The sequence below is a fragment of the Corythoichthys intestinalis genome, chromosome 5 (assembly GCF_030265065.1).
Source record: "Corythoichthys intestinalis isolate RoL2023-P3 chromosome 5, ASM3026506v1, whole genome shotgun sequence".
Taxonomy (NCBI): domain Eukaryota; kingdom Metazoa; phylum Chordata; class Actinopteri; order Syngnathiformes; family Syngnathidae; genus Corythoichthys; species Corythoichthys intestinalis.
The window spans coordinates 16,112,544-16,120,602 of record NC_080399.1 but is presented as its reverse complement, the minus strand read 5'-3'; the positions used below and the strand labels follow the sequence as shown (position 1 = coordinate 16,120,602).

Below are 8,059 nucleotides of genomic sequence, written 5' to 3'. Positions count from 1 at the left end.
TGCCATTACTTTGAAGTGAAAAGTAAAGAAATAAAAAGCACCAATTCAAAATAAAGGGCATTATGCGGCTCCCACATTAACTCCAAGCCTTTTTAAAAGTGGGATGTCCTCCTAATAAGACCTCAATGAACGTGCATGTTTAGCTTTGTAAAATGCGAGCAAAAACATGTTTGTCAGTGCATGTCGCTGTTCATTACCTTTATTCCGCCATTTGTCCATAGGGCGAGCGGGGTCCTGTTTGACATCGATAGTTTGCTTAATTGCCACATGCTCTCTGTTTTTTTCGTGCTTTTCAAAGTTTGGATGGCTGAGATTCTTTGACCCTACATAAAATGCGCTGCTCTTATCGGCGACATTGGGATTCTCACGGCATATTTTGTACCGCATTTCCGTGCGAGCATCATTTGCTTCTAGCCATTGTACCTCCTGTAGCCACTTTTCAGCAAAAGTCCTTTTTTTTCGGTAGCTCCGGTGTAGGCGCACTATCCTATTCCCCTCACTATCCACGTTCCTTATTCTCGCTATATGATTATACAACTTTAACATTTGTTAATAATACGCTCTATTGTAGTAGCATCCATCGCTTTTCCTTTTTAAATGGGCACTTTTAAGCGAACGCAAGAAGCAACAACGGGAACATTTTTAAACAGGCATTTCACGGGAGAGAATTTCGACTCTTTGGCCAATCATATAGCAAGAGCGAGTGGATAGTGAGGGGAAGAGGAGAGTGAACGTACACCGGTGACGTCTCTGTTGTCTGTCTGTCTTTTGACGGGGGTGGGGGAACATGGAAGTAATTACTCAGTGTGGCCTGCCTCTTCGACATTTTGAGAAGTTATTTTCTCGTGTCCGCCGCAAATACAGTGGTCAGCCATCGGTACGCAAAAGCGTATGGAAGCCGTTAAGGGCCAGCGCGTTTGTCTACGTCCAGTACGCATGCACGCATGCGTACCACTTATGTGCACCCCTGACTATTATGTATGGTAGTATACTATAATAATAATGCTAGAATTTTTTTTTTTTTAAGAATTGTTTTGAATAATGTTGGAAAGGCAAAGTCAGTGTTCTGAATCTGTTTACTTTCCATTCTTTTGCACTAGTAAATGCTATCAGCATGTAACCTCATTGTTTATTTGTGATTAATTATTGTTATTTACATGATTGTTTGTACTTTAATAAAGAATTTAAGTGTTCCAAAATGTTTTTTTTTTAATTAATACGTGTCAACAGAAATTTCATTGCTAAATTAGTAAAAAAAATTAATTAATTAAAAAATATATATATATAATATTAGATTCGTCGACTAATCGTAAAACTAGTCTGCTGACTAATCAGGAGAAAATGTATCGTTTAGGACAGCCCTAGTGTACCGGAACATATTTCCTCCACACTCTTCTCACCTTTTTAACTGACCCATGAAGAGGGCCTCTGGATATGTTCGTCTTAGGCCCCAAAACTGCCACTGGTGACTCACCAGTATAGTACTTTATACTTTGTAAACCATTTCCACTAAAGCAGGGAGAATGGGGTCCCTAAATAATCACCTGTAAGTTTGAGAAAAAAAAAAAAAGAAAAAAAAAAAAAAAAAAACTAGACACCTCAAAACACTAAAATGTTCCGTGACGCAAACATGAGAATCTTCCATTTTCATCACATTCCGTAAATGGAGGTGAGGTGAGGAAAATCCGGCCTGAAGGAATGATGTAATGAAGACGTTACATCACAATGACGACCCGTTTCTTGGTAGCGGGCAGCTCTCATCAACAACAACAAAAAAAACAGGTGAGCAAAATTAATAAAGCTAGGTACAACCAATTCTTTGACCAATATCAACAAAGACATGAATGGCCAAAGTGCATGAAAATACCAATAGCTAGCCTTCTCTCATCCTTTTCACACTCGAAAAAAAAAGCTGACGATTTTGAAAGACGTCATTCGGTAGAGGCAACTAATAATTTATATGCACAGACGCGTGTGACAACAAAGCCGTCAAAATCAATGACCTCATGACGCGTCTGAGATTTTCGTCCTTATCTATTTATTTGCATTTGTTGTAAAAGCTGAAAAAACAAAAAAAACCCGCCTCGCAGAAAGCAACAAAAAGTTGTTGTGGCTCGGCACGAAAATGGTCACCATTAGCTCTAGTTTAGGGCTTTATTACCGCAACCACTCGGCTCACTTTGAGAAAGTGTGGGTATGTACTCACTCCCTTTTTGTTATTAATATTTGATTTACGGGAGAAAATTAGCAGATTAGCTAGCTAGCCTGCATCACGCTCTAGCTTCCAGACTGCCTGCATATTAGTTGTTGAAATGATTTGACAGCTTCACAGCGATATTTAAATACTGCGCTGCAGTGTTCTTTATTCTTTTGTTCCCTTCATGCAATTTGTTGAAGATTGCACTTTTTTTTTCTTCTTTCTCTTTAAATTTAGATAACGTATTTTGTTCTGTTTAAAAATGTTGCACATAAAGGTTAGATAAGCTTGTACTTAACTCTTTGCTTACCATTGAAAACAATGGCGGTCCAATTCATTTAAACTGGGAAGGTTGGCTGTGAGTGCTCACTTCTCAATGCCATTGATGGCACTGGATGTGCAATCCATTTTGACTGGGAAGGCTGGATGCACTACCAGCTGGTGATGTCTCGATTTGAGACTCACAAGGGCGTAGGTTTGGTCTCAACATTGGTAGCATGTAACAGCATAACCTGCATGTACACTTTTTGCTCAGGATGGGACATAAATAAGACCAGAAAAATTGGGTGAGCGGGGGTCAGGGCTACATTTCTCATGAGTATGAACCTAATTAATTGATAGGTTAAATCAGGGGTGGTGATTACGGCGATCACGATCAACCAGTCGATCGCATCTAGGCCTGTTGCGATAACAAATTTTAGTGTGCGATAATTTATCTCATAAATTATTGCGATATGCGATATTATTGCGCCACCCCAATTTTTTTTAAACCAATGTACAATAACACTGAAAATACAGTATATATTAATAGATCAAGTACACCCATTTAAACGCGATAAGAAATCACAACTAAAAACAATCGACCATGCCTCTTAAGTAAAAGACAACAATATTAATACCGCACAGAAACACAGAATAAATAAAATGTGTTTTTCAAGAAAAAAAAAAAACAATTGAAGTTGATAACTTAAGCATTTAGGCAAATGAAAACTTTTCCCCTCATAGCTTCTGCAATGGTGTTCCATAGGGATGCAACGATACAGTTTAGTCACTGTTCGGTACGATTTTCGATACGGCGGGAAAGATTTTTGATCTGATTCAATACATTTAATGCTCTGGGGAAAAATAACTGTATTTTTTGTTTCTTTTTTATTTTTTTTCATATAAACATGAATTTTAGTGCATAATATCTATGTGCTTACTTCTTACTGATCTGAATTTGGTATAAAAGTGCTGAGAACAATCTTTACTGTTTGTAAAGTGAGGCGGGGCACACTGTTGATTGCTATAGGCCCTACCCACGTGACGTCACAACTCCGCTCTCCTGACTGGTGCCGCCCACTTGTCCGGCAACACATCGTGTTGACCTGTTACGGCTATGTACATTCCTCCTATTTACGACGTGTTTTTCTGCTCGTTAACATTAATAATCTAAATGGTGAAGGCGTGTGTGGCGGTCGGTTGCAATAACAGAGAAGATAGACGGAGAGACTTGAAGTTCTACCGGATTCCGAGAGACACGGAGAGGAGAGAGCGAGATGGGCTGCTGCAATTCGACGAGAAAACTGGGCTCCAAACGATTACCACAGATTATGTAGTAGTCATTTTATATCTGGTAAGATGCATTTAATATATATTTAGAGGGTTTTGGGCTGACAACCACAATTAAGATCATTGCTAGGCTAATCGCCGACAACATACACGTATGTATGTAGTGAGTGCTATCGCTAAACCATATAAACATTAAAAGCCTTAGCTCCATTGACAAATGACATGAAATACATTAGACTTGACAGTGGATGTTAGCAAGAACAAAAGATTTTGAATTGAAAATTTCGTAACTCACCTTCCGAGCACAAGATTCCTGCCGAATTTTCGTGTACGAGGACCTGTTTCACCCAACCAGCAACGTAGCATTTATAAGCCTCCAAGCTCTTAAAGTTTTTCAAACTTTCGTGAGAATAGGCTGATTTTGTGTGGACAAGATAGTTGTAAATATCAGGGTCAGGCAGAGACGGTGAAGGCAGCCGGTCAAAAATCATCGATTTAGGCATCAAATATGGATCTGGCGACTGTATAGAACGAAGCTTTTCCACATAACGCCTTTTATGCGACACATCCAGTGAGTTTACGGCATCAGAAAGCACCGGGTCTTCCATGAAATGCATTTTAAATTCCTCGATCAATTGAAACCAATGCTAATAAAGAGACAAAATGACGGACAAGTGGGCGAAACCATACAGCGAGCACGTGGTTTTATGACGTCGGTGGTAGGCTCTATAGCTCTCTTAGCAGCTAGGTTTACTACATGAGGAAGACATCCTATTTGTGGTCGGAATCCATCTGTGTCACGTACTGAATTAACAATATTTGCAACATTATCTATAGTCACTGGTATGGATTGATTTGGCCTTCTTAACTTCCTTTCAGTCATGACGGTTTATAATTCGTCAATGTAGTATATGGACTACGTGTCCTATAATCACTCTGGGCTCACGTAGCCAATGGCATGGGACGTAGCACATCTAGTTTGCTATTTCATGATATCTAGTGTGCGCGCGCGCATTAAAAAAAAGTTAGCAAACGCCACAGAAGTCACATCTGCTCATTACTGCACAACACCAGCATATGACAATCGACTTTCATAAACAGAACGAGTTTGAAGCACAGCGCTCTTAATTTGCCACTCAAATATCGGGTGTTGTGCCAAAAAATAGCCGCCCCGCGTGAAATGTCACCCCTGACGGGAGCACCCACACGTCAACAACGCCGGCATGTCGGAGATGGTCCGCAGTCAATCCGGAGCACTGGCGCGGCCGGTATACGTTGAACAATAGGATATAATGGGAACGATTGGCTCCGGCGCTATTTTTTGCCGGAGCTGGAACGAAGATGCATTTTGCGCAGTTGGTAACAAGGAATCCGAACTTTTAACAGCACGTCTGCCGCACACGTGCACGCAAGGCGATAAATCGCAGCGGAAAAATTACCGCCTTCATTTTTATTTATCGTGCGATAAATTGAATTATTGCATATTGCGACAGGCTTAATCGCAACGCTATTGTCAAGGGCGTAGGTTTGGTCTCAACATTGTTAGGGGCGATATTACAGCATAACCTGTATGTACACTTTTTACTTTGGATGGGACATTAATAAGACCTAACAGATTGGGTGAACGGGGGTCAGGGCTAAATTTCTCACGAATATGAACCTAATTAATTGATACTAAATCAGGGGTGCTCATGACGTCGATCACGATCGACCAGTCAATCGAAAAGCTAGTGTGGGTAGCTCGCGGCATCCTCCCCAAAACACTTTTTTTTTAAATGTACATAATTATGATTGTTGTGTGTATGTTGTGTTGTGTGAGCTACACATGAGGTTATGCAGCACCCCTCTCTCTCTAAGCAGCTTCTTGCTAACGTTTTTCTAGTTCCATAGTTTCCAGCAGAGTTCACTACATTTCTCAGTTTTTTTAATGTTAACAGTAGAAATTACAAAGAGAAGGACACTTCTTTCGAAGCAACTTCCTACTTGAGTTTTGCAGGTTAGCAAGTTCACACAGTTTAATGTTATGCTAACACTGATGCAGGTCGGATCTACAGTAGCAAAATTAATGGTGTGTTCCCCACTTCCAAAACAATGATGTATTTTTTACATTTCTAACAGTGGCTGCTGCTGGCTGAAAAAAAAAAAAAAAAAACCTTCTCATCTATATAATGTGTGTGTGTGTGTGAGGGTCAAGTCATCAGCCAATCAAATGTGCGTTTAGGAGGAAAAAATGGACCGGCACATTCAGCAAGTGAAAAGATGTACAGTACATGTAAATCTAAACATAATGAAAATGTTACAATTACAACAATTAAAACATATGGGAAGACAATATAGATGACCTATATAACTGAAGTCATTACATAATGCAAATAAGGTTGCTTAAAAGTTGGTGGGGACAATTTGAGCATCCTGACAAGTTGGTAGTGTTTTGTCCCAACCGTCCCAATGCAAACCTACGCCCTTGGCTAGTGTGGTTAGCTTGCGGCTCCCGAATTTATTTATTTTTTTTTTAATGTACATAGTTAATGATGATTACGTTGTGTTTATGTTGTGTTGTGTGATCAATGTATGAGTTCATGCAGCACCCCTCTCTCTCTAAGCAGCTTCTTGCTCACGTTATTCTGGTTGTAAAGCTTCCAGCAGAGTTCACTACATTTTTCACAGTTTAAATAACAGTAAACGGAAGAAAACACAAACAGAAGAACACTTCTCTCTCAGCAGCTTCGTACTCGAGTTTTGCAGGTTAGCAAGTTCACACGGTTTAATGTTATGCTAAATCTGATGGAGATCGGACTTTCAGTAGCAAAAATAGTGGCGTGTTTCCCACCTCCACAACATTGGCGTCTTTTGAAATTACTTACAGTGGCAGCTGCTGGCTGAAAAAAACTAATTTCCATCCTCTTCGAAGGGGGCGGAGGAGGCGGCATGTTTCCGACATAGGTGCTGTGCGAGTGTGAGCTTGCATGTGTGTCGGGGGCAGGTGAAGTCATCAGCCAAACAAATGTGTGTTTGAGGGGGCAAAAAAATTAACCAGCACATTCAGCAAGGGAAAAGGGATCAAAGTAAGTTTTAACATATGAAAATAATTAGCTAAATAATGGTAGGGTCAAGACTTTTCTTGCAATATATGGGAAGACAATCTAAATAACCAATATAACTGAACCCATTATATAATGCATATAAGTTTGCTTAAAAGTTGGTGGGGACCATTTGAGCATCCTGAATAGTTGTTAGTGTTATGTCACTCCCGTCCCATGCAAACCTACGCTCTTGAAGACTCATTATCGGTATTGGCGTCCGATACAGCTATTTGGTGTCAAGATAGGATCTTATCCAGTAGTTACATATTTTCAGTACCAACATGCTATCGGCTGATGTCAGTCAAACCACCAGGCAAATATGTCCACTTAGTGAGACTACTTCTCTTTAAAAAGTAACAGCAGTAAGACAGTAACAACATTGTGTAATTCCGTTTAATAAAAAAAAATATATATATATATATATATTAGGGCTGTCAAAATTATCGTGTTAACGGACGGTAATTAATTTTTTTAATTAATCACGTTAAAATATTTGACGCAATTAACGCACATGCCCCGCTCAAACAGATTAAAATGACAGCGCAGTGTCATGCCCACTTGTTACTTGTGTTTTTTGTCTCCCTCTGCTGGCGCTTTGGTGCGACTGATTTTATGGGTTTAAGCACCGTGAACATCGTGTAATTATTGACATCAACAATGGCGAGCTACTAGTTTATTTCTTGATTGAAAATTTTGCAAATTTCATTAAAACAAAAACATTAAGAGGGGTTTTAATATAAAATTTCTATAACTTGTACTAACATTTATCTTTTAAGAGCTACAAGTCTTTCTATCCATGGATCGCTTTAACAGAATGTTAATGTTCATGCCATCTTGTTGATTCATTGTTATAATTAACAAATACAGTACTTTTTTTTTTTTTTTTTGCATAGTTTTTACTGGTCTAAAAATATAGGTACAGTGGTACCTCTACATACAAAGTTAATTTGTTCCAGCACCTTGTTTGCAATTCGAAATGGTCGTATGTCGAGCAGGAATTTGCCATAAGAATACATTATAATTCAATTAATTAGTCCACAGCCTGAAAACCTATACTAAATGCTTAATAAATATTGCTGGTACTACTACAAATGGCAATTACCCATAGCAAAACAAATTATAAATAAAAATCGGAATAATAAAGTTATGATAGTAATAATTCTAATAATTTAAGGAATCGGGTTCTAATGTGGCGGACGTGTTTTGCGTGCTGTACCTGAACGCATCA

At 39.1% G+C, this 8,059-nt stretch overlaps 1 protein-coding gene across 3 annotated transcripts in view; it reads left to right on the top strand.

Moving 5' to 3' along the window:
* The first annotated feature begins 1,442 nt into the window (after nucleotides 1–1,442).
* Nucleotides 1,443–8,059, top strand: part of LOC130916540 (ankyrin repeat domain-containing protein 26-like) — a 52,218-nt gene continuing 45,601 nt past the window's right edge. For 2 of the 3 annotated variants that reach the window (XR_009063305.1, XM_057837337.1), the window contains exon 1: nucleotides 1,985–2,194. The gene's annotated coding sequence lies outside the window, so the exon portion shown is untranslated. Of the gene's footprint in view, nucleotides 1,783–1,984; nucleotides 2,195–8,059 lie in introns of those variants that run through there. The other variant, XM_057837338.1, reaches the window with a different exon arrangement.